Source organism: Balaenoptera borealis, assembly GCF_965194805.1.
Source record: "Balaenoptera borealis genome assembly, chromosome: 7".
NCBI lineage: Eukaryota > Metazoa > Chordata > Mammalia > Artiodactyla > Balaenopteridae > Balaenoptera > Balaenoptera borealis.
Window position 1 is genome coordinate 53465188 of NC_138864.1, and position 26936 is coordinate 53492123.

At 39.0% G+C, this 26936-nt stretch overlaps 1 long non-coding RNA gene across 1 annotated transcript; it reads left to right on the plus strand.

Annotated features, from left to right (window-relative positions):
- Positions 1–1698: 1698 nt before the first annotated feature.
- On the plus strand, positions 1699–26771 carry LOC309631811. The gene is made up of 3 exons (XR_014246570.1): positions 1699–4890; positions 4969–15248; positions 16423–26771. It is a non-coding gene; the product is annotated as an uncharacterized lncRNA (long non-coding RNA).
- Positions 26772–26936: the final 165 nt, after the last annotated feature.

Consider the following 26936-nt stretch of genomic DNA (forward strand, 5'->3'; position numbering starts at 1 on the left):
TTCTTTTCTTTACTTAAAATTTGTATTGAGCACTGTGTGGCCGGGGCTTTGCTAGATGCTGGTGATGGGAAGAGGAAGGAGCACAGAGTCCCTCAAGTTGTGTATGTGTGTTTCCAGGGGTGAAAATTATTAGCATAGTTTTAGTATACACGACAGATGCTTTGTTTTTGTTTTTTACAAACAAAACTGAACTTTTACATTTAAAATGACCACTATCCTCTTCAAAGTAGGTACCCAAGGAGACTATGAACCAATTTCAATGATGCCTGCCAAGAAATAACATCGTTTGAACTTTTGGGGGGATTTGTCTTCAGATTCTACTGACATATGCTTTGAATGTCCTCAATAGTAGCAAATATTGTCTTATGCTGATAAATTTAAGTTTTAGAAACAGGTCATTTGACACTGGACAATGTATTTATTCTTACTGCAACTGAAATTCCTCATTTTTAAAATTAGACAGTGAATGTAGAGCAGTTAGCTTAGTACCTGGATGTCTAAGTTCTGAACGTTTACTTCTGTTGTTCTCATTATTAGTAGGCCAATAGGTGACTTCCTTGAGAGAAGTTTCAGCTAAAAATGAAATATGGCTATAAAGTAACGAGCCCAATTTTCTTGTATGCTTAGCAAATTTGTTCTGAAGATTATTCCTAAAGGGAAATCCCTTCAATGTTCAGTGCTTATTTGGTTGAATCACTCCTAGTATATATCCATTTAATCATTCTCTTATTCTATAGCCAAAGCTTTTGCCCTCAGACATCAGTACTGAGGAATTCCTAACACAATAATAATGTTACCTTAAATGGTTTTTGAACTTGCAGAGTTCATAAAAAATGTCACTTTTTTTTAGTTTTTTAGTTACCTTATGATTCATCGACTTTGAACTTGCCTGATCTTAAATGAACTCTCTCCTGGGAACAAGGTCAAGTCAGTTCAACAAGCTGATATTCACTCACTTATTTTTTCAAATAGGTTTTGTATTATTTCAGAAGACAAATCTACTTAAGATATACTTCCACATGGAAGGAACATGGTGCTAATAGACTGATGGTAGTTGGTTAGATCTGATTTTGAAACTGTAACTTAAGTTAGGAAATGTTTCATTTTACATTTGTAGTGAGGATTCACTCTTGCATCCATTCAACAATATTAACTGAGCAATTTCTGTATGTCATGTGGTATTATATGTGCTTCGCATCCATCCAGGAACAACAACAAAATCCCTTCCCAGGTAAAACTTACATTTGGTGGAGGGGTAGGCAGATCAACAAAAGCATAGATAATGAGTGATTTAGTATGTTAAAAGGTGGAAAATGCTTTGGAGGAAAACAGAGCAGAGGAAGGAGACTGTGCCAGTCAGGGAAAGATTAGAATTTTAAATAGGATGACCTCATGTGACCGAGACAGGATGAAGCTGAGGAAGGTTTTCAGTGATGCAGTTAAGATCTTGGGAATCCTTGAATATTAATGCTTTTAAAATTATTTCTATAAAATAGTTTCTACTGTAGGGTAATTTTCATGCTCCGGTGTTTCTTTCTAGATTCATGGATGCTTAGGCTTGTAAGAGCATTTAGAGGTCATCTTATGCAGGTCTGTTATTACACTGAGTCTCTGAAAAGCTAAGGGACTGGACTGAAGTCCATATAATCAGAAAGAGGGTCATTAACGACATGGCTTTTCTGACACTGACTTTGCTGTTCTTTCTATCATACTGAGAGGGAATTCTAATGGTGAGGATTCAGACTGGCTAGTGTGGGATACGTGTTAGGGGGACAGGTGCAATCAGACTCTAGCTGTTTTACTTCAGCTTTGTGTGAAGTTTCTCCCACTTTGATTTTATTTTTGTCCTTGACCAGTTATGTTACCGACCAGGGTTCTTGCCCTCCGTGATCAATAGAAATTGATAAGAGACCCGTCAAGAAATTCAAGCAGGGACTTCCCTGGTGGTTCAGTGGTAAAGAATCCGCCTCTTACAAGGCAGGGGACGTGGGTTCGATCCTTGGTGAGGGAATTAAGATCCCACATGCTGAGGGGCAACTAAGCCCACGCGCCACAACTACTGAGCTCATGCGCGCATCAACGAGAGAGCCCACGTGCCACAAACTACAGAGCCCAGGCGCCCTGGAGCCTGCACGCCACAACTAGAGAGAGAAAAAAACTGCACCTCACAACTAGAGAGAAGCCTGCACACCACAACAAAGAGCCCAAGCACACACACACACACACACACAAAAGAAACAAAGAAATTCAGGAGGGGCTTTATTGGAGCTCATGCTGCAACAGAGGGGAGCGAAAACAAGTAAGAGCTTCCGTTGCTTGCTCGCTTGCTCCCCGAGGTGGGGTGAGTTGGCTCTTTACATGCGGTGAGGGTAGGGATGGGTCCAGGGGTTGGGCCGGAGGGGTGGCTTAGGTAGTTTGCCCACCCCTTTGGTGGCGCTGTGTGCAGAGGGCATGCATAGTACCCTGCTTTTGCTTCCGACCCTTCAGAAGTGGCAGCTGGGTTTTTGGTCTCTTTGTATCATGTTGTCTGTAATTTGCCCCAACTGCACATGCACGCAGTTATTTTTAGTCCCTTATAGTTTCTTTGTATTTTGTTGCTCAAGAAGACATTTGTCCAGGTGCAAACACTGCAGCAAAGTGTCCTAGGTCCCAGGTCCCAGCCTGTCTCAGGTAGACTTGCCTGTTTTAATCATCATTTTTCAGGACCCAGGAGAAGGGCTATAGATTCTAGAGTACACTATTTTTTTTATTTGTTTATTTATTTTGGCTGCGTTGGGGCTTCAATGCTGTGTGTGGGCTTTCTCTAGTTGCGGCGAGCCAGGGTTACTCTTCGCTGCAGTGCATGGGCTTCTCATCGTGGTGGCTTCTCTTGTTGCGAAGCACGGGCTCTAGTTGTGTGGGCTTCAGTAGTTGTGGCTCATGGGTTCTAGAGGGCAGGCTCAGTAGCTGTGGCTCACGGGCCTAGTCACTCCGCAGCATGTGGGATCTTCCCAGACCAGGGCTCGAACCCGTGTTTCCTGCATTGGCAGGCGGATTCTTAACCACTGAGCCACCAGGGAAGTCCCCACTCTATCTATTTGCCTTAGTAGTGTCTGAAGTCCAATTATCTGGGATTCTAAAGCTGGCCAACTGAGGCCCAGGGTTTATTTTACTGTGCATACTTAAAAATGCATGAAAGAAATATTGCTCATTACAAGTTGCATGTTTGTTGTAATTCATAATTAAATTATCTATTAAGATACCTTAAATGATATTAACATTTCTAATATTATTAGAAAATGAGGACATAATGCTAACCACAGTAGTGTAAAAGAAGTTGTAAAACTTGTAATTTATCGCATAACCTTTCCTTGAGACACTGATGAATTCTGATTCTTATCTTTTAGTTGGTTTCCCTTGTGTTAGTCCTTCCTAGTGAGGAATTCTGTAATTCTGCCAAATATTTGACTGTATTTTATCTGTTGCTTGACATAGCATGCCATGACCTTGTAGCTATTGTGTTGCTTTTAATTGCCATCATACTGCAGTGTTCTTTTCCAGGAACTGGAAATTTAATTTGCAATTAATATTCTGCTCTATCACCTCTAGGTTTGTTCCTTTTATTTTATTGATTACTATGCATTACAGTCAAATAGTCCTCACCCAAGCCAAGCATATTATCCTATTACCATTTCATCACATGTCAAAGGCGAACCTTCTTGCTATCCTAAGTCCGGTTTTTCTCACTCTCCATCATCTTTGTTACTCTTAAAGACAGTAAATTCTGAAGATCATGCTTTAGAATTGCCACCTGGGTGGCTCAATTCATCTCACATTGAGCCCTGAACTGATCCTGTCCCCAGATTGGCTTCTCTTTCAGATGGGCATATGAGTATCCAACACCACCATTTACTTTGTATGAGAAACCTGGGGAGAGGGGAGGAGTCAGCGTTGTCACACACACACACACACACACACACACACACACACACACACACACACACACACCTGTCTCCCTTACTTTCTATGTCAGAATTGAATCCATTTTCTTCTCAACAGTGATAATAACCTTGTCCAAACCATTATAACCACTGTACTCTCTTACTTGGGCTACTATGAAAGCTTCCTACCTAGTTTCTCCATATCCATTCTAGAACACTTCTAATTCACTCTCCATACAACAGCCAAAGTAACTCATAAAAATGCACATATGGGACTTCCCTGGTGGCGCAGTGGTTAAGAATCCGCCTGCCAATGCAGGGGACACAGGTTCGAGCCCTGGTCTGGGAAGATCCCACATGCCGCAGAGCAACTAAGCCCGTGCGCCACAACTACTGAGCCTGCCCTCTAGAACCCATGAGCCACAACTACTGAGCCCATGTGCCACAACTACTGAAGCCTGCATGCCTAGAGCCTGTGCTCCGCAGCAAGAGAAGCCACCACAATAAGAAACCTGTGCACCGCAATGAAAAGTAGCCCCCGCTCGCCGCAACTAGAGAAAGCCCGCGCGCAATTGCAATTTTTGCTCGTTACAAAATGTGTCTTTCCCATTGAGATATAAGCTCTATAAGGGCAAGCCATCTCTGCTTTGTTCTTCTGTTTCCCAGCAAATGCAGCATAGTGAGCACTCAGTAAATATTTACTGAATGAAGGAATGACTAATTAATATCATTGCTCATCCCCTTGCTTTTTCTCTCATTATATTGGGCACTCCTCTTTTTGAATCATCGTTCCACATTTGCAGAACAAGACTGCAAGATCTTATCTGGAAAGCATCACTACGTTCATTTGACATTCTCAGAAAAATTCCTTTAAAGATAAGGAAACTAAGACTCAATGAAGTTAAAACATTACTATCTTTCTGAGACTATGAAGAAAATAGAGCATTAATATACTTTTAAAAATGCTTAGGTAGCCCTCGCACAGAAACGAAGACCCAATGCAGCCATAAATAAATAAATAATTAAATTTAAAAAAAAAAATGCTTAGGGCATGTCTGAAATTCTTCGTTCTATGTAGATTTGATTCTCAGTTTTGTGTACACGTTGCAAATAAAAACCAGGACATTTTAATTTTATTTATTTATAAATAAAATAATTATTCATGAAAGAATAATTTTTGATTTATGACTCTTTGTATATAAAAATGTTACAAAGGGGGAATTTCCTGGCACTTCAGTGGGTACGACTTGACACGTTTGCTGCCATGGCCTGGGTTCAATCCCTGGTGGGAGAACTAAGATCCTGCAAGCCATGTGGCGTGGCCAAAAAAAAAAAAAAAAAACTTACAAAGGTATAAATTAATCATGTTTAGTTACACATAGAGCAAATCACCTTTACCGAAAAGAAAGGTTTGGAAATTTTTGGAGAGTCTTATATGATCAAGATTCTTGACTAGTATTCGAAGGAATTCCCTGCTCTTCGTCACCACGTGCTATGCCCTGGTAATCTGGTGCCACAAGAAATACATTATTTACAAATTTTTTTAATAGCAGTGCTGCAGATGGTTCCCTCAGATCTAAGGATCCCATAACAACAAAACTTAACAAATATTTATTGAGAAATTGTACTGAACACGCTAGGTATAAAGAGAAATGAGTTAGCCCTTGCCCTCAAAAGAGCTCCTAATGTATTGGAGGAAAGAAGGTAAAAATAATGACTAATATTTATTGAGCTCTAAATCAGATGTTTTCACACTTAATCCTGACACAAGGAGGGCTATAATTATATTTATTTTAAAGAAAAGGAAAATAAGACTCGGTGAAGTTACAAAGCTATAAAATCACACCCAGTCAGTGACTGGCAGGACAGAAATTTGAAGCCAGGATCCCATATCGAAATCTGAACTTTGGAATCCACATCTTTAACCACTTTTCTATGATTCCTCAGGTTCACAATGACATTAAGTGTTTAAAAAGCAGAACTGAGATTTTTCTCAGGCATCTATTGTGCTACTTAAGGACATCCTTTTTTTTTCTTTTTTTTGAGAACCTATATATCCACATTTGATTTTTTCCCTAAATAAATCACATAGGTTAATGCTAAATGAAGCTATATTAAGAGTTTGAGAGGATGAATATTTGAGGTGCATGTTTTGTTGTTGGAAAGGTACTTAAAATAGTCTCCATCAATGTGCCAAGGAAAGCAATTCAAGTTCATGAAAACTTCAAACCAACCTGCACCAGCAATTGTTATATATTGTCAACAGTTTCTTAAAAGTAAAATCAGGCCTGTTAAAACTACTGAGCTGGAGCGTGTTTGAATGATTTGGTAGGCAGGTTTCGGAGCTAGTTTCTGAATGACATGGCTCTCAGCGTAGCCTTGGGACATGGGAAGATTGGCAATTAAATCCAGAAAGGTGTTGTCATAGCCTCTATGGGTGGAGTGTGTGTGAGAAGAGTTTTTAATAATTGCTGTTAGCTTGGGAGTGATGGCAGGAAACCTTAGTTTATGTTTCTGGGTTGTACAATTCCATGTGTTCCCTGATGGTTTTTTTTTTTTCTCTTCCATTATGGTTTATTACAGGATATTGAATATAGTTCCCTGTGCTATACAGGAGGGCCTTGTTGTTTATCTACTTCATGTATACTAGTTTGTATCTGTTAATCCCATACTCCTAACTTCTCCCTCCCGCCCCCGCCCCCCATCCCTTTCCCCTTTGGTAACTGTAAGTCTGTTTTCTATGTCTGTGGGTCTATTTCTGTTTTGTAAATAAGTTCATTTGTATCATATTTTAGATTCCACATAGAAGTGATATCATATGATATTTGTCTTTCTCGCTTGATGTTTTCTTGAATGTAGACTCCGAGAGTATCTTGTCTACTGATTCTAGGATCGTGAAGAAACACCAGTATCCTACATGATGAAATTCTAGAATTTAGCAAGGATGGATAAGAAACAAAATCCTGGAGACTTAATTCCCAGTGGATGTCGGTTTACTCAGGGTATTCTTCCTGTAGTCCTTCATCCCTAATGCTAGGCTCATGGCGGGATTCATAAGCAAGTATAAAGGAGTTCTTACCCTATGTGGCAGTGAGAAAATTCTACTCCAAGAATCTTAATATTATAATAAATCTTCAGGAAAATTTGCCTGATCTGTTCTGATGAGGCAGTACAAACCAGGATATAAATTAAATTAGACTTTAAAAAAGAAAAATATCTCTCCTTTCTAAATAAGTCTTGTACATCAAAAGGATTTCAGGATTTATGTGGTTATTTCCTTTAAAGGAAGCAAAGGAAGTGTCTAGGGAAATGGGGATAATTGGAAGAATGAGGAAAGACATGGAATGGGAAGGCATGGATGCATGTATATTAAGACTTTTTCTTTTTTTTTTTTCCTCAACATTCAGATGTTCCTTAAGCCCATAATTTTCACAAATGAGTTGATGGACGACAATGTTTTTACATAATACAGTGAAGAATATCACTGTCCCAAGCATGGTGTATAGTAAAAAGGAAAATTTCAGCCAAAAGTATAGACCTTTTCTCAAGGTATATATATATATATATATATATATATATATATATATATATATATATGTATGTATATATTCTCCTGGAAATTGGTCTTAGAAAAATAATCCTAAATACAAAAAGCTTTATGACAAACTTGATTATCATAATGTTATTTGAAGTACAAATAATACACTGGAAAATAATTATTCAACAATAGGGGAACAAAAGTGAATTATGATTTGTGACCACTTTCATGTATAAGAGGACTGTGGAATAACATAGCAAGAGTTTACCGTATAAATAAGGAAAAACACAGGACACAAGGTTGTTTTTACCATGTGATTACAATTGTATAATACTGCTTGCACATAATGAAAAGCCCTGAATATTTGGGTAAAGAAAACGTGAGTTGTTATTTCCAAAATTTAAAAATATGCATGTTCTATTATTCTATAAGTACAATAGCATGATGTATTTCTATAATAAGTGTGACACTTTTTTCACAGACTTTACTGAAAGTAAAACTTGCACTTTTAGTTTTTGACTTCTATAAAGTTTTATCAGAATACAAGGGATTATCATTTAGAATAAAGAATTTGTATATTTTTAAAACTCTCTATAATGTCACGTTTTCCATTTAAATATTTGATTGTATGTTACGTGCAAGGCATTGTGCTATGCACAATGGAATAAAAGAATAAAAATTTGTTCTTGGCTTTAAGAAACTCACAAGTAGTGAATAAGTAAAATCTTGCCATACAATAACATTTATGTTTTACAGTTAAATTTAGCACAGGGTATACTATGGACAACTCAGATAACAAATTTTTTTTCTGAGTTATTGAAACATAGACTAAATTTTGCACAGTATAATGGGTGATTTGTCTACCTGTAGATATCACGTCAAGACTTATAGGGATACGTGGAAGTTATTACATTTATGTTTGGTGGAAACTCACATATCCTATGTCTATGTGCACAGTGGAGAATTACCTGCCACCAGAGGCATAGGGGCACCTTGGCTGAGGACACTCCTCCCATGAATGGGTCTCCACTCGGCACTGCCAACGCTTACTTACAGAAACAACAGGATTTTATGGCTGATCAATCCAGACTCTTCCAGTTGATCCCATTTTTTCCCTTTGATTTATTACGACTTTTACAAATATTGACTCTGTGTCTTGCTTTCCTAGCCATATGTTTTAAGGTACTTTGGTATATTTCTATTTTGATCCATTATATATAGGTTTTGAAATTTAACTATCAGAGGGTAATCTGATTTCCAGGTTCAGTGGGAAAACTTCATCACAGCTCCTGAGACAGCAAATACTTCAAACGCAACTATTCCCAGTGAATTTTCTCTATATTTTTCTTCTTTCTTTTCATCTTTTACCATTTATTTCTCAGAAGTAGCTGAATTATATTAAAATGACTTTATTTTAAAAATTCTTCCTTCAGATATTAAAACCTGAATTTCTTTCATCAAAAATTGGATCTAAGAAAAGGAAGATTTGTTTTTGTTTGTTAACCTATAAAAACTTCTGTTAAATTATCCTTTGGGTTCACGATAATATTTAATATCTTCTATTTACTTGCTCCTCATTTTAACCAAACTATTCTAAATGGTTTAATAACTTTTTTCTTTATGAAGTTAGTTCTCTACCCAAACCAAAAAAAAAAAAATTATATTATGATGAAAGGAAAAACCCTGACTGATATTTATGTACTATAGCTTATGGTATGGCCCAGTTTATAGCATTTCAAAGTTCATGCATGACCTTGCATTACAAAGCATTAGATCAAATAAAAATACTCTTCAAGGTGAATGTTCATTGTGTAAGAAGAGTGTTGCAATCTAAAATAAAGCAAACTAAAATGTGTTAAAATTCACCAAGTTTAAATATAATAATTACTATTGGTTTTGCCTTTTATGTTTATAACTTGTTCGTTTCCTACTGCTACACTGTAAATTCATTAAGGAAGGAGCTCTGTCTATCCTGTCTGCTTCCATAATCCCCAAAAATCTGTGCCCAGAGTAGGGGCTTAATCTGTATGGGTTGAATTAATGAATAAATAAAGTTGGGCTGTGTCGTCCACTGAGAGTTAATGAGAGGCCTAGGAATGAAGAAGGCAAAAATGAGGAATTACTCTAAGAAATTCCACCTGCTCTTCGCCTCTGGTCTCAATCCCCTCCCACTCAAATTCCAGAATGATCTTTCTAAAGTTGCCAGAAAAACAGATCTGACTGTGACACTTTCCTGACTAAAACCTTTCAGTGACTCTCAGCTGCCTAAATAATATAGTTCAAATTCTTTTGCACACAAGGGCTTCCAAATTCTGGCTTGTGTTACCCTTTTCAGCCTTCTCTCTTGACACCTCTGCTCCAGTCTTACTTAACCAACTGCAGTTCTGATACCCACATCCTTACTCACCACAGATTTTGTTTAGGCTGTACTCTCTGCTTATAATGTTCTTCCCTCTGAAGCCCACTCACTGAACACCTACTCAGCAAGTCCCTTCCTATCTCCAGCGCTCAAGTAAAATTACTTGTTCCCCCTTCGATGTTCTAATATGTACTGTACCAGGTTTCATTATGAGAGTACCTATCAATGTGTTTTTTAAAATTAATTTTTATTGGAGTATAGTTGATTTACAATGTTGTGTTAGTTTCTGCTGCACAGCAAAGTGAATCAGTTATACATATACAAATATCCACTCTTTTTTAGATTCTTTTCCCATGTAGGTCATTACAGAGTACTGAGTAGAGTTCCCTGTGCTATATAGTAGGTTCTTATTAGTTATCTATTTTATTTTATTTTTTAATAGATTTATTTATTTATTTTTGGCTGCGTTGGGTCTTTGTTGCTGCATGCAGGCTTTCTCTAGTTGCGGCGAGCGGGGGCTACTCTTCGTTGTGGTACGCGGGCTTCTCATTGCAGTGGCTTCTCTTGTTGTGGAGCATGGGCTCTAGGCACGCGGGCTTCAGTAGTTGTGGCACGTGGGCTCAGTAGTTGTGGCTCACAGTCTTTAGAGCGCAGGCTCAGTAGTTGTGGCGCATGGGTTTAATTGCTCCGCAGCATGTGGGATCTTCCCAGACCAGGGCTCAAACCCATGTCCCGTGCATTGGCAGGCGCATTCTTAACCACTGTGCCACCAGGGAAGTCCCTATTTTATGTATAGTAGTGTGTATATGTCAATCCCGATCTCCCAGTTTATCCCTTTCCCCTCCCCCACCCGCCCACCTCAATGTGTTGTAATGATTGGTGTGCGTGCAGGTGATCACTTTGACAGAAGAGGTTGTCATTCATTTTTGTAACCCCAGCATAATACCCAGATTATAATGTGTTTAATAAATGAGTGAATGAATAAAAGGCAGAAAAAGTAGGAAAAGAAAACTGAGGCTGGTTTCATCAATTCAAAAATAATAATTAAACACCTATAATATGTCAAGCATTGTTTTATATCAGTGAACAAAACCTACAAAAATTTTTTGCACTGATGAAGTTTTACATCATTGTGAGAGGAGATAGAAAATGAACAAATGGATGAGTGGAAATTATTGTATTAAGATGGTGCTATAGAGACAAACAAATCAATGAAAGAGGATAAGGAATTCAGAGCAAACAGGTTTGCAGTTTGGAGTGGTACTGGGGAAGGCTTCACTGAGTAGATGATTAAAGTAGGTAAGAAAATGAGCCCTGCTCTTATCTGGGGTATAGCAGTGCAAAGGCCCTGAGGCAGGAGCATCGCTGACATGTCCAAAGAGCTGCAGGAAGCCAGTGTGGTCCGAGCAGAGTGACCAAGAGGGCTAAGAGGTAGGAGATGATGACAGAGAAGTGACAGTGACATATGATTCGGTCCTATAGGGCCTTTTACTTGGAGTGAGAGAGAAAACCATTGGAGGATTTAGAGCAGAGGTGTAACATAATCTTATCATTCTGGCTGCTAAATTGAAATCAGACTATAGAGAGGCCACGGGAAGAAGCAGGAAGTCAGTTGGGAAGCTGTTCCAATAATCTGGGTCATCCCAGAGGAGCAACAGTGGGAGTAATGAGAAGTGTTCAGATTCTGGGTATACTTTGAAGGTACCAACACCAAGATCGTAGACGGCCCTTAAATGTCATGATAACATAATTTGTAGATGTGTGTAATAAAGTTGCTAAAATAGGCTATTAATAAGAAGTAATCAAGGGAGGAAAGGGTAGGAGGGCATGAGGTCATACCCGAATGTCCAGAGTTTATAAGTTTGAAAAGGTACATCTATCTAATTTTATATTGGAAAAAACTGATTTTTCAGTACAGATTACAGAAAGTAAAGATCTGCAAAATCTTCTTGACTGGTGGGGATGGAGAACACTCAGAAGATTAAGGAAGATGGCATTGAGAGAGAGTCTAGCAATTATCCTTGTTCTTAGCTTCGTTAATGAGTAAGTTCACAGTCAGTAGAAGGTGTAATTTATACCTCTTTGGCTATTGCTTCAGGTAAGTATAACATATTTAAAGGAGAGTAGATTTTTATAGAAATGAGGTAAAAGAACAAGAAGCATCTGCCCTGTAAAATTCTGTACCTGAGTGTTATTTATATTTTATATTAGTATCGTCTATTGGAATAATAAGGCATCTGAAGTGTGATCATATTCTGGGCTGTTACTGAATTTTTTCGATTTCTGCATTGTGAAGCCTTGGAAGTCTTGTGCAGCATGAGAATGTAGAAGAAAAGGACAAAGATCATTCGAAATACCCTATCAGACAAACCTGAAGAATGACAGAGAATTCTTTTTTTTTAAGTTTCTTTTTTTTTTTTAATTTATTTATTTATGTATTTATTTTTGGCTGCATTGGGTCTTCGTTGCTGTTCGCGGGCCCTCTCTAGTTGTGGCGAGCGGGGGCTACTCTTTGTTGCGGTATGCAGGCTTCTCATGCGGTGGCTTCTCTTGTTGCAGAGCACGGGCTCTAGGCACGCAGCCTTCTGTAGTTGTGGCTTGTGGGCTCTAGTGTGCAGGCTCAATAGCTGCGGTGCATGGGCTTGGTTGCTCCGCAGCATGTGGGATCTTCCCGGACAACGGCTCGAACCGATTTCCTCTGCATTGGCAGGCGGATTCTTAACCACTGTGCCACCAGGGAAGCCCCGACAGGGAATTCTTTGTGAGAAAGAAGAAATGCCTGATAAAGAAGTATAGATATTATGCTATCTTCCTGGTGGCACCGTGGTTAAGAATCCGTCTACCAATGCAGGGGACATGGGTTCGAGCCCTGGTCCGGGAAGATCCCACATGCCGCGGAGCCTGTGTGCCACGACTACTGAGCCTGCGTGCCTAGAGCCCGTGCTCCACAACAAGAGAAGCCACGGCAATGAGAAGCCCACACACCACAATGAAGAGTAGCCCCCGCTCACCGCAACTAGAGAAAGCCTGCATGCAGCACCAAAGACCCAACACAGCCAAAAAATAAATAAATGAAAATAAATATATAAATAAATAAATTTTTTTTAAAAAAAGAAAAAGAACCTGAGCCTCATTAAGTCCTGAAACCAGGTGTGTGATCCCAGTTGGAAGACTGTGGGTTTTGGCCAGGTTCGAGTCCCGATCTGAGTTGAGGCTGGGTTCAAGTCCTGGCATGTGGGTTCAAGTCCCAATCTGAGGTGCACGGTTTCTCCACCACCTACGACAGTGTCTGTCACATAGTGGGCAGCTGTGATAGCTAATTTTAACCTGTCAACTTGACTGGTCTAAAGGATGCCCTGATAGCTGGTAAAACATTATTTTTAGATGTGTCTGTAAAGAGTGTCTACAGAAGAGATTAGCATTTGAATTAGCACACTGAGCAAAGAAGACTGCCCTCACCCATTGGGCATTATCCAATCTGCTGAGGGCTGGAATAGGACAAAAGAGAAGGAAGGCAAATTCAGTCTCTTTGCTGGAGCTGAGACATGTGAGCTTTTTCCTATAATAAATCTCCTCTTATGTCTATCTTTATATATACATATATATATACTATTGGTTCTGTTTCTCTGGAGAACTCTGACTAATACAGCAGCTAAAAAAATATTTATTGAATGAACAAGAAAGACAAATGTTGCTTTCCCAAGCTATGGAGACCGCCAGTTGATTAATGGTCTCTTTGAAGTTAGGTGTATCAAAATTCTTACAAGGATTTCAATGGAAATGGTTTGGAGTGGGGAGGTCAATGCCAAATTAACAGACATTTAGCAAAATAACTCTTTTAAGGATTGTATTGTTTCTTTCACCACTGCAGTGGGCAAAATCCTGAGATGGCCCTTATGATATCTGCTCCCTGGTGTTACTCCTGAGATTACATTATTGTATGTGGTATTGATGACAAATTAATCCGTTGACCTAAGAAAGAAATGGCAAATTTTATTCCAGCCAAATCTGAGGGTTTTACCCTGGGAAGAGTGTCTCAGAAAACTCTGAGAACTGTTCAGCCCTTTAGAAGTCAAGGCACAATTACCCAAGTTTTCTGAGACAGAGGGCTGTACATTAAATGACGTTTTACGGACAGGTTACACAATCCAGATACGAGCGTCATCATGGCCCCTTACAAGATCACGAAGGAATGTTATCTTTTAAGGAATTCTCTTATTGCTGCTACGGGAATGTTGCTGTTTATGGTTGAGCAGGTATTTCTGCCGATGGGGAGGTTTGGTCGAACGCATAATGCAGATACACAGTGTACAGTAGAAGGGACATAGGCGGTCAAAGGGCAGAGAAAATTTTTTATGTTTAAATTTTTTGGTCTCACCATAAAATGTGAATTTTATTTCACAGTGACATAAGGGATTTTGCAGATAAAGTTCAGGTTACTAATCAGTTGACCTTGAGTTAGGGAGATTATCTAGTTGGGCCAAACCTAATTGCATGAGCCCTTTAAAAGCAAAGTTTTCTCTGTCTAGTGGCAGAAGAGGACATCAGAGCTTCAGAGCATGAGAGGGCTTCAGTGTCTGTTGCTGACTTGAAGATGGAGGAAGCCATATGAAAAGGACTTGAGGGACTTCCCCGGTGGTCCAGCGGTTAAGACTCCACGCTTCCACTGCAGTGGACACGCGTTCCATACCTGTTTGGGGAACTAAGATCGTGCATGCCCCTCGGTGCAGCCAAAGAAAAAAAAAAGAAAGAAAAGGACTTGAGAGTGACCTCTAAGAGTTGAGAGCAATCCCTGGCCAATAGCCAGCAAGAAAACGGGGACCTGACTCCTACAATGGCAAAGGACTGGATTCTGCCAGCAACCTGAAAGAGCTTAGAAGTAGATTCTTCCCAGAGCTTCCAGATGAGCACACAGCTTCGCTGATACCTTGATTTCACCCTTGTGAGACCTGAGCACAGAACTCCGTCATATTGTGCCAAACTTCTAAACTACAGAACAGAGAGTTAATAAATGCACGTGTTTAAGCCAGTAATATTGTGGTAATTTGTTATATAACAATAGAAAACAAATATAACCACTTAAACTTTGGCTTCCAAACTCTGCCAACCATACCTGAGCAAATATTAACCTCTTTATCAAGATCCATTATATGAAACACAATAAATTAAACATAAGCTTGGTAAAGACCTGAATGATAATCATAGCATTCTTCTTTTCCGTATGTTACTGAGCTCAGGTTCAGCTGCTCACCGCTCGAAAGCCAATGATTGTGGGACAAGTGTCGGTAGAAATGAAAGGTGCTTTATTCAGAAAAGCCGGCAGTCTGGGGTAGAAGGTGAACTCTTGCCCAGAGACCAACCCCGAAGATTCTGCGCAGCCATAACAATTTTTAAAGGGAAAGAAGGGTAACAATCTCAGTTAATCATTAAGGTAGGAGGTCAGATTCTTCATCATCTTTCTGTTGCATGCAGACCTGCTGACTTCTCCTGATCTCCCTTTGGACACTATCTTGCTCCTGTGGTCTGCCTGCAATTGGATTCTCTCTTGCCAGTGTAGTCTGCTGGCACCCATGGGGTCTGCCTGCAAATTTACCAAGGGGAATCTAGGGGTAGACAGCTTAATTCTTCTTAATTAACTACTTAATTCTTCATTCTTACTCCTTCTAATCCAGGAAAGGAATCAACAGGTTAGGCAAGGAATTGTGTACACTCAGTAAAGCAAAAATCAGGAGCTAGGTTAAATGTTAACTAGTTACCTAATCATTTTTATGATTAAGGTTTAAGGGGAACAGAAATAGACAAACAGGAAAGGGGCAAAAGAGCTGCTTACATATATGGGCAGAGCGGGCTACAATTATTCTAATGCCCACAAAGATATAGATTATTATGAGCAATAGTGTTAATCTCATTCTTTCATCAGACACTGAGTCTGTGACTCTGTTGTCCTAATCTTTAACCGCTTGGGCCTGTTCCTTTGTGACTCTGAGAGGCCTAGGAGACTTCAGCTTTTCTACAAAATAGAGGCAGGGGACATAGAGGGGTTTTGTACTTGGGGGTGACCCTGCAGGGTACTGCTCCGTTCCACTTAACTTTAGGTTCATTGGTTGGCACAGGGAAATATACTTGGCTAGAGTTGAAGGATGCAGCTGTCCAATTTTTGAACACCAAGCAGCGATCTTAGTGGTCATAAGGTAGTATATATGTATATATATAATTATATATATACATATATATATACACACACACGTATATATAATTATATATATACATATATATACATATATATATATATATATATATATATATATATATATATATGTATATATATATAATGAAACCAAGCAAGACCCTGTGAGGCCCTCCTGGGTACAAATCCTTTCCGTGTCCTCCCCACCCCCTTTCTTGTTTGTTGAAAATAGGCTTCATTTGGCCTCCTTGACATTCCCTGAGTTCCAAAGGGCAGATCCAAACATATGCTAATTTGGGAAGGGAGGGAATGCAGAAACAATGGAAGAGCAGTCAAGAAACAATAGTACAGCAATAAAGTAGGGTCCTGGTTCCTCCTCAAGGGATATATATAATAATACCTTTGAGTTTTTCTGCAGGAACTAAGGCCCCACTCAGGTGGAGGATGGTAACTTCAGGCTAAGTACAAGATTCCTGGAACACCGCCCTGTTACTTCACCACCAACCAATCAGAAGAAAGTCTGCACACAGTGGAAGATAATGAAGACCATGACCCCCTCCCCAAATGAATCTCCCTTTAAAAACTTCCATGGTCAAGCATAATCTTCAGAGTTGGTTTTTGGACACAAGTCTACCTTCTCCCCAGGTCGCCAGGGAATAAAGCAACTTTTCATTTCTAACCAACATTTGTCTGTTGAGTACTGGCTTTTGAGTGGTGAGCAACCAGACCTGAGTTCAATAACAATATGATTAACATGACCCTGAAAATTCAGGGAGGCAATCATTACTGTCATTGTCTTTTTGATATATTTTAAACATGTTTACACAGAATTCAACTGTGGACATAGTAAACTGGTACCAAAACGTATTTTAATTCTCTTAACTTTAAGAATCTCTCAAGAAGGACATCCCTGGTGGTGCAGTGGTTAAGAATCCACTTTCCAATGCAGGAGACGTGGGTTTGATCCCTGGTCAGGGAACTAAGATCCCACAGGCTGTGGGGTTACTAAGCCCACACGCCACAACTAGAGAGAAGCCTGCTCGCAGCAACAAAGAGTCGCCATGCTATCCTACGTGCCTCAACTAAGACACAAGGCAGCCAAAAATAATAAATAAATATTTTTTTTTTAAAAAAAGAAGCTCTCAAGGAGAATTTTCTTGAAAATTGTTTTAAGCTTAAGAAGTCTCATTTAGTATACCTGCAGAAAGAATTAAAGCAGTATATATATTTTTATATCCTTGACATCATAGTTTAAAATCCTATTTGGAAGTTTGTAAGTAACCCATTTCTCACTGATGTTTAGCTTTTGCCAAATATCCCCAAGATGATTATTTTTAAAGATCTTACATTTAAATAAGTTAGCTAAGATAACTTGCAGAAAACTACTTTATAGAATTGGCATTCACACAGTTTTAGCTATGAAAATGAATTCTTGATATTAAAGAGATTTGTGTGTTACTTCACTAACTTCACTATTAATCTTTCTGTTTTTGAGCTAGTATCTTGCTATTTTATAGTATGTTTTTATATACTTTACAGTAGATTTTAATATCTGATAAAGCAAGTCTTCCCTTGTTACTCTTGTTTTACCCAATGATCTCGGCTATATATGCATGTTTATACTACCTTTAGATGAAACTTAGAATGATTTTGCCAAGATCCAAAAATGTAAACCTACTTACTTCATCATGGACAATTTAGTCTTTCTAATAACTTACTAATATAAATAATAATAATCATAATAATTATATCTAATGGTTATTGCATACTTACCAAGTGCCTGTCAATATTATAAGCGCTACATGAATAAACTCAGATGATATAACTGTTTACCTGGAAAACTAAGAGAATCTGCTGAAAATATATTAATAACAATAAGCACACTTAAAAAGATAATTGTGCAAAATTAAATATCTTTCCTCTGTAAAAATTATAACTAGTTAGACATATAATGAAAGAAAAAAACCTAGTCATACTGTCACTGGAACTTTACAACAAAAGCTCCACGAGTGAAATAAAAGAATATGCAAGGAAATGAAGACACACACCTTGGTCTTAGAACATTGCAAATATTGCAAAGATGTTTATATTTTTTAACATAATCTATTAATGCAGTGCATTCTTATTAGAATTTCTATAGCCTTTTGGGGGGGAAGAATGTGTCAAAATGATTCTAATGTTGTGAAGAACAGACATTCTAAAATTGCCTAAGAACCTTCTGAAATATACTAATTAGGAGATAAGCCCTACTAGATATTTAAAGTAATTATAAGGCTTCAGTACTTATGAAATTTTGGTACCAGTAGTTCACAAATGATAAATCAGAGGATCAGAATAGAAAATCCAGCAATAGACTCAAATATATATAAACATTTAGAATCTAACAAAAGTAGCATTTTATATCAGTGGGAAAGAATGCATTATTTAACACCAGTATTAAACTATTGGTCATTTGGAAAAGTTATGCTTTTTTACCAAATGTCTCTTACACCAAGATAAGTTCTGTAAGTATCAAATATACAAATGCAAAAAAAATAAATAAATAAAATAAAAAAAGGAAAAACACACTACAGAAAGATAGGTAAACATTTTTATAATCTAAGCATAAAGAAAAGCTTTTTTAAGCATGAAAACCCAGAAAACTTAAAAATAAGAATACATAAATTTGACTGTATAAAAATACAAAATTTTTGAAAGGAAGAAAACTTTGTAAACGAACACATACAAATAGTCACAGGTGGTGAAAATATATATTGACTGTATGTAGCATGAGCCCATCTGGATAAAATTCAGTATGTATATCTGTATTGTGTGTCTGGAGAGATATCTAGAAAAAAACTGCTGTGAAACATTTATGAAACGTAAGTTCATTGTCTCTGTGGATTTATTATCATGAGCACAAATCTTTATTGCAAATGCAAAATTCCTATTAAAATTATTGCATGATAAATTTAATATTTCAAATCAGTAGGGAAAAGATGAATCATTTAATAAGTAGAATTGGACAAATGGCTAATCATTTGGAAAAAATAAACATATATCCTAATTTCACACCTTCATGTATTTCATATATATGAATTATCTTTTTCATTCAAAAAATATTTATTGAATATTAAAAACAATGTGCCAGATGCTAAACATGATGAATGTGATATCTATCTTCCTGGAGCCACAGTGTACATAAATTTTTAGAGAAATACGGTTTTTTGGTTTTTTGAATTTTATTTTAATTATTTTTTTATACAGCAGGTTCTCATTAGTTATCCATTTTATACATTCTAGTGTATACATGTCAACCCCAATCTTCCAATTCATCCCACCACCACCACCCCCCTGCCACTTTCCCCCCAGAAATATGGTTTTAAATGAGAACAATAGACGAACTATTTTTGATGTAAAAAAGAAACCATAAAATATCTGTATAATCTTGGGGGTGGCAAAGGCCTTTCTAATATGACCAAAGGAGAGACCAATAAAGGAAAAGAACGATGAATTTAATTTATATAAAACATTTTCAACATCTCTCTATACAATAACTCTATAGGCACCATAAACGAGGCAACAGCAAGCTAGAAAAAGTATTTACTATACATACAATAGACCAATACGATAATCACTATAAAAAAGACTCATACTCTTTTAGAAAAAATGGTCAAAGGACATGAATAGGCAAACCCAAAGACAAAATATAAGTGACAAATAAGCACATGAAATAAATGTACAATTTCACTACTAATAAAAAAAGTTAAGGGACTTCCCTGGCGGTCCAGTGGTTAAGACTTCGCCTTCCAATGCAGGGGGGTGCAGGTTCGCTCCCTGGCCGGGGGACTAAGATCCCACATGCCTTGTGGCCAAAAAACCAAAACATAAAACATAAGCAGTATTGTAACAAACTCAATAAAGACTTTAGAAGCGGTCCACATCAAAAAAAAAATAAAATAAAAAGGTAAAATTTAAACAAGGGACCTCCCTGGTGGTCCAGTGGTAAAGACTCCGCCTTCCAATGCAGGGGACGAGGGTTCGATCCCTGGTCGGGGAACTAAGATCCCACATGCCTTGGGGCAACTAAGCCGCGCGCCACAACTTGATTCCAACTACTGTATTATTTTAGACAACATCAGCATTGCAACATCTGTATATCCACAATTTCTACTTTAAGAGAAATTGTTGCATACAGTTAGTTGTGCACCTCAATGAGAGAGCCCACCTGCTGCAAACTACAGAGCCCACACACTCTGGAGCCTGCGTGCCACAACTACAGAGAGAAAACCCGCACGCCACCACTAGAGAGAAGCCCACGCACCACGACGAAGACTCGACGCAGTCAAAAAAATAAAAAGAAAATAAATATTTTAAAAATTTAAATAAGATCTTGCCCTTTGCATATTATATGGAAAAACAGCAAAAAGAATGATAGTTCCCAGAATAGGGAAGGGTTTAGGAAAGCTCTTTTATGTACTGTTAGTAGAAGTGTAAATTGGTAAGACAGCTCTAGAGAAAAATTTAATTTCTAACCATTAAAATTTTCATATCCTTTGACTCAGCACATAGTTGAGTGTATGCAACAATTTCTCTTAAAGCAGAAATTGTGGATATACAGATATTGCAATGTTGACGTTGTCTATAATAATATAGTTGGAATCAAGCTAAAAGTTCAACAATGTGGGGTTGATGGAGTAAATTATGATACAACCACACCGTGAATAGTGTTTTGTTATTATGATGGTGTAGAAGAGTTTTTATTGTTGTTAAGATGACATAAAAAAATGTTGATGATATGTGATAGAAACACAGAAGAGGAGGGGACTGGGTAGAAAACAAAGTTAATGTACTGGCAAATGCTGACAACAGTTCCCTTTGGCACAATTTCCTTTGGCGTAAAGTAATTCAGTTTGGTGTAACATGAGGCTAAGTTTCTAGTCCAAAAAGAACAGTAAAAGGGAGGAGAGAAATGAAAGAACTGCTGCCCTCCCTAAGTTGGTCAGGTGACTTTCTCGCTGACTCCAGTGGTGAAACGCATTCTATATTTCTTATAAAGCATTATGGAAGCCTGAGCTCTGGTGCTCTCAACTCCCTGGAGACTGTATTCCACGAGGGATGCAGTTGGTCATTCCCTACCATCCTTCTTGATTCTTAAGTACTCTGTGTGCAAAGCAGGGGTTTTATGTTATGCCTTACCTGGAGCTACTTTCTCAAAAATGTAGTAAACATGTTAGGAAAAAGAATGGACCTTTGCACCCAATAGATCAAGATTTCAATCTCAGCTCTGCCACTTATTTTGTGACTGTGTTACTTAGACTCTCTGCTTCCTTGCTTGTAAATGGGAGAATATAACTACCTATATCAGAGAATGGCTCTGAAGATTCATTGATATAAACCATGCAGTGTCTGGAGTCTGTAATTTTTGGTTTATTAACACCCCTCTCCAAGACAAAAAAAAAAAAAAAAAAACAGAAGAAGGAGAAGAAGAAGAAGAAGAGGAAGAAGAAGAAGAAAGAGCCCATATTGCCCTCCTCAAAGAAACTGTAAGACCAAATCCAACTTGTTTTTATCAACCTTTATTCAAAGAGTAAGCCTTTTCACACAGAACAATTTGTGAGACCTGTCAAGGTACTCTTCAACATAGCCTGTAACGCCAGCCTCACCATCCATACCAACATGTTTTGCACTTCCTTGCCCTGGACCTTGTCTGCCACCCTCTTCCATCATGCCCTCTGGAACTTTTGCTGTATGACTAAGACTACCTTGTATCCTCCATGGGTACAATGGAAACATGGATCTCCCATAAGGATTCTGCTTCCCTTGTCAAACTCTCAAACGGATGTTTTTGTTTTGTTTTGTTTTGAATAATTTTCATCCCTTTTATACCTCTGGCCCAGAGGAGTAGTGTTTTTCCTGGTTTCTACTGCCACTTCTAGACCATTATTTCTCCACCTTCTTGTAAAAAGCAAGCAAACCAACAAAATTTGCTCTCAATGCTTGAGGCTTAGGTAATTTGACAGCATTGTTATCTACTAATCTCCCACGTATTCCCACTGAATTATTGAAGATAACAGTGGCTACTATGTATTCTAAATCCTGCCGTAATTCTGGATGACTTCATAACAGCATAAATTGCCATTCAACACTCTGACTTCTGAATTTTTCTTTTTAACCTCTTTTCATCACCAGCTCTACTCCTCAACCCCTCCACTGGTACGTATTACCATGGTTACAAACCTTGGATTTTGTCATCACCCATAACTGCTCTAATTCTAAAACTGCTATTCAAGCGTATCACTCTCTGACCACAATCTCCAATCTCCTCTCTTACTTTGCTTATCCAACTATATCCATTATGATTATTCTTTGGACTTAACAGATCATCCAGGCCTTTGATCCCTCTTCTCTACCCCAACCCATCATTTCTCTCTTTTCGTCTTTCCCTCTGTGTCCAACCTAAAGTGCTTTAGAATCGCACTGTTCATATCCCAAACTTCCTTGTATTTTTGTCTTTTCCTTTTACCCTTTCATAAAAATCTCATTCCTGCATGAAATCAACATTTTCCTTATTACCTGCATGCCAGCAGTCTAATCGTTCTGGGCTGAATGTTGTGTTCACCCCAAATTCATACACTGAGGCACTACCCCACCCCCACCCCCCGCCCCAGTGTGATGGTATTTGGAGATGGAGCCTTTGGGAGGTGATTAGGGTTAGATGAGGTCAGGAGGATGGGTCCTTATAATGGATTAGTGCCCTTCTAAGAAGAGACACCAGAGAGCTTGCTCCCTCTCTCTCTCTCTCTCTCTCACACCCGCTACCCAACCTTCTGCACACAAAGAGGTCTTGTGAGCACACAGGGAGATGGCGCCACCTACAAGCCAGAAAGAGAGTTTTCACCAGGAACCAAATTGGCACCTTGATCTTGGACTTCCCAGCCTCCAGAACTTTGAGAAAATAGATCTATATTATTTAAGCCACCACACTATGGTGTTTGTTACGGCAGCCTGAGATGACTAATACACTAATAATATCAAGGAAAGTCACACAATAGGATGGATATGTCCATTGTAAATTCATCATCGCCAGTCTTAAATAGGTCCTCAAACACTGACCTGGAGTCCTAAATTTAATTAGTCAACTCATTCTACTATTCACTGTAAGATGGACTGTTTGAATCTTTCAGCTGGTGACTTTGTCTTTTAATTTGCAGATAAAGCACAAGTTACCAGATGGGAACTTCCTCAACTTCTAATAATAAATGCTTAAAACTACTTATGTTTGCACCTGTGCTCCCACCCTTCTCTATGGTTACAAATGAGAATTAGTACCTTTAACCAAAGCTCAATTCATGCATCTGTGTCTTGGATCCCAGTGCTCTTCCATATTCTCACTTCTGATCATTTTTTCTCTCTCTTGCGTTTCTAACGTTTCCTTCCCAGTGGATTCATTCTATCAGCTTTAAAATGTGCTCAGGTCATTTCCATGAAAAGTAACAACACAACGATAGGGATAAAATACCAATATCCTAAGTGAGTTGTGTGATTCTCACTTCCCACTCTTTTAGTCTCTCCTATTTGGCTTCCACCTTCATCATTCTACTGAAACTGTGCTTATTGATCCGCAGGAACATTGTGTATAAAAGGAAATTAGCTTTTTGTCCATGATGAGAATGTCAAATATCTTTTCTCGGTCTGTCATTTTTCCTTTGTGTTTATGGTGAAACTTGCTTCATGGATTAAAAAAAAATTGTCTCTTCAATTTTATCAATCTTTTCTGTATGGCTGCTGGGTTTGGGCATACACAGGAAGTCCACTTCTTTGAGGGACTTCCCTGGTGGTCCAGTGGGTAAGATTTCACGCTCCCAATTCAGGGGGCCCAGGTTCAATCCCTGGTCAGGGAACTAGAGTCCTCATGCATGCCACAACTAAGAAGCTCGCATGCTGCAACTATGAGCCTACATGCCACAATTAAAGATCCCGCGTGCTGCAATGAAGATCCTGTGTGCCACAACTAAGACGCCATGCAACCAAAATAAATAAATAAATACATAAATTTATTTTTTTTTTAAAAAGAAAGTCCACTTCTTTGAGATTATAAATGATGCTTTGGTAATCTCTCTGGCTTGTAGCATTTTAGATTTGAGGACATTTTATATGTCACAGTTGTAATTTTGTCTCTTTTTAAAAAAATTTTTGTCTTTTTTGATGGGGAGAACAAGGTGATTGGGAAAATAGTGAATGAGTATGACCTGCCCATTCAGTTCTACAGAATTCTTGTAGGTTAAATTCAGCATCTACTGTTTTCATTATTTTTGTTGTGTCTTTTTACCTCTCTGAATAACCTTTGTGCAAATTCTTGGATAAATAAAGAATTGCAATAGGTGCCAAAAAAAGTTCAAAAAGTAATGTGAAAACTCATGTGGCTGTATAGTAGTATTGTACTTCGCACTGCATATAATTGATTAGTTATCACCGGATTAGTAATCTGGAGAAAGAATGAGACCCAGGACATATAGCTCAAGATAATTAAGAAAAAAGCTTTATCACATAAGGCCCCCATGTGGCAGTTTAATAGCACGCTGTACATAGAAAAGATGCTTTAAGGCAAAATCTTCTTCAGCAAGTGCCACTGTCAACTGAATCCCCCTAAAAGTTAGCACTTGAAAAAATAACATTATCACCTAATCATCTAAGATGGAGTTTTACCAAGTCTTCAGTCATAAATATAAATTCGTAGTACAAATAACATGAAAATGTACTTGAAAGGCTAGAAAGCCAATTTTGAGAATAATGACACCTCACTTTTCCCTATTTGACATGACCACTCATTTTTGTCTTCCTGATAAGTGTTTCAGACATATGTGTTCTCTCACTCGTGCAGGACAAACCAGCATGGAATTTTCTTGATAATTGATGGCTTTCCACTGTCTTTTCTATGCAGTTTTCATCTGTGTTTAAACAACAGTTTCAATTTGAGTAGGGTAAACCTCCTTACAAGCCTCTATGTCACCATAGAGCCGACAAGAAATGTTTGGCAACAAGTGCACTGACCTGGAAAAACCTTCTACTTTTATTTATGTGAAAGATAATGTTTAAAATCTGTCTGAATTGTTTCTTATAATTTTAATATCTGAATATTTATCATAGTAAATTAGTTAAGACAGTTTTTTTTTTCTACATGTATTTTCATTCCACTATGATTAGGATGAGTGGATGAAAGGGCTCAGTCTTTGCCCTGATGATTTCATTTAATAGAGCTTTAAAATTTTTTACAACCTCGGAAATTAGTAACCTACAGCTTTAATATACATAACTCTGTTTTAAAAGCGTTCAACATAGAGTAACAGTAACCTCCTGTAGTACTTTGTATAATATATAAGAAGTACAGAGATATCTACACTATATCTATATATCTATTCTATAATATTCTTTGACAGAAATGTCAAAACCAGAGCTGGAAGTTTAATGGATTTTAGAACCACCAAAACTGTAAAATTAGAGTAAAATAATTCCAAATGTGACTTCCAGTTAAATTTAGTGAACATTTGAGAACCTGTTCTATGCACAGCACCGTGCTAGGCTCCACAGGGATAGCTGTCAATAAGGATTTCACTCTAAAATCTGCGCATATTCATTTGCAGCAACATGGATGGATCTAGAGATTGTCATACTGAGTAAAGTAAGTCAGAGAAAGAGAAATATATGATATCCCTTATACGCGGAGCCTAAAAAGAAATGATACAAATGAAGTCATTCACAAGACAGAAACAGACTCACAGACTTAGAGATCAAACTTATGGTTACCAGAGGGGAAGGGGGGGGTGGGGAAGGGATGGTTAGGGAGTTTGGGTTAGACATGTACACACTGCTAAATTTAAGATGGATAACCAACAAGGACCTACTGTAGAGCACAGGGAACTCTGCTCAATGTTATGTGGCAGCCTGGATGGGAGGGGAGTTTCGGGGAGAATGGATACATGTATATGTATGGCTGAGTGGCTTTGCTGTGCACAGGAAACTATCACAACTCTATAATGGGCTATACCCCAATATGAAATATAAAGTTTTAAAAAAATCTGGGCATATTGATGCAAAGCGAGGTGAACGACCGACCTAAATGAGCACCAGAGAACTCGGGCCGAAGCCAGGACCTCCCTGCTGGTAAGGCCGGAGGGGTGGAGAGGCTCTGGGAAGTGGGCGCTAGATTCCAAACACTGCCCGGAGGCTCACCGGCACCCCCCCACTAATTCCGGGGGCACTGCCCAAGACGGGAGATGGGTGAAAGGAGCAGAGTGTACACTCGCACCGCTCTCGTTCTTCTGTGGGTGGTCAGTCCGGGCTGCAGGCCTTGCTGGGGGCTAGGGTAGGAGCGAAGTGGCGTCAAAAATCCCACCACCAGACGCCGCAAGAGGGATGTTCTGGGGGCAGTTTCCCTCTTTGGGCTATCTGTAGCTGTCTACTAGGCCAGGGGAGGGCGTTAGGACAAAAGAAAATCTGCTCCTTTCCTGGGAGTTAGCCCTGGGTCAGGTGCGGGAGCCGCCGCTGCTGCTGGCTCGGCCTTGTAGCTACGGATGCCACTAGGCTGGGGAGTCGGATTCTGGGCACGGGATCAGCCGTTAGAGCTAGCGATCCCAGCCGTTAGCTGGGCTCCGGGCAAGGGTCGTCAACACGCCCCGAGCACTCCCGAGTCCCGCATCCCACAATCCCCAGGGCAGCTGCGGCGCTGCTCCCCTGAGGGCCGACTGCCTGCGGCTCACCGGCTGCGAGCGCGGGCCCGGCGTTGACAGCTACCCACGCGCCGGGGCGGGGCTCTAGCAGGTTGCTTTAAAGATCTGCGCGGCCAGCCCCGCCCCTCGCGCGCCGCGATTGGCTCCAGCTGGGGCGGCATTGGCCCGATAGGGGCATGGAGGGCGGGGCTGCGCCCGTGAGGCCCGTGGCTCTCTGCGGTGC